We start from the raw sequence: 998 nt of genomic DNA on the forward strand, positions 1-998 counted from the left end.
GGTTCAGAGTTCTGGGACCATCCCCTGAGCCTGCTTGGTCGGGTATTCTGTGTTGTTGTTGGCGGAAAACTCTGCTATACGTCCACCCGATCCGCCATCTTGTTTGTTCTCTCTCCATGTTTGATTTTAATGGATGTTTTCACCTGTTTCTTCTCATTCTGAGTCTACCACATCAGCAAATCAAGGTCCTGAAAGCTCTAATCCATCTACATCATTAAGGTCAATTCTGCTGTGAGGAGGCACCTCTTCCCCAGTTGTATTTTGAATGCATCTGTGATAATTAAGGTTTTGTGTCCATTTGACTAGGCCAGGATTCCAAGTAGTTTCACAGTTGAGATATGGTTATCCCCATGGTGAAACCTAATACAGGCATGTTAACTCTATGATGATTGGCTATGAGCAGCCTATCAATTTAAAGGATGTTTCCTTGGAGGTGTGGCCTGCTCCCTGTATAATGGACATGCAGGGAAAGCTTGCAGTCTTTTCCACTGGGGACTTTGTTGTTTTTGTTGTTAGGTGCTGTTGAGTCAGTACCAACTCATAGAAACCATTTGCACAACAGAACAAACCACTGCCTGGTCCTGTGCTAACCTCACAATTGTTGCTATGCTTGAGCCCATTGTTACTGCCACTGTACCAATCCATCTCATTGGAGGTCTTTTTCTTTTTTGCTGATGCTTCACTTTCCCAAGCATGATGTCTTCCAGGGACTGATCCCTCTTGATGTTGTTACTATGTGCCGTGGAGTCGGTTCCAACTCATAGCAACCCTGTACAGGGTTTCTGGGGCTATAAATCTTTACAGGAGCAGAAAGCCTCATCTTTCTCCCGTGGAACAGCTCGTAATTTCAAACTGTTGACCCTGAGGGTAGCAGCCTGATTCGTAACCACTATGCTACCAGAGCTCCTTGATTCCTCCTGATAGTATGTCCAAAATATGAGAGATGAAGTCTGACCATGCTGGCCTCCAAGGAGTACTCTGGCTGTACTTCTTCCAAC

Source organism: Chrysochloris asiatica, unplaced genomic scaffold (genome assembly GCF_000296735.1).
Source record: "Chrysochloris asiatica unplaced genomic scaffold, ChrAsi1.0 scaffold00415, whole genome shotgun sequence".
Taxonomy (NCBI): domain Eukaryota; kingdom Metazoa; phylum Chordata; class Mammalia; order Afrosoricida; family Chrysochloridae; genus Chrysochloris; species Chrysochloris asiatica.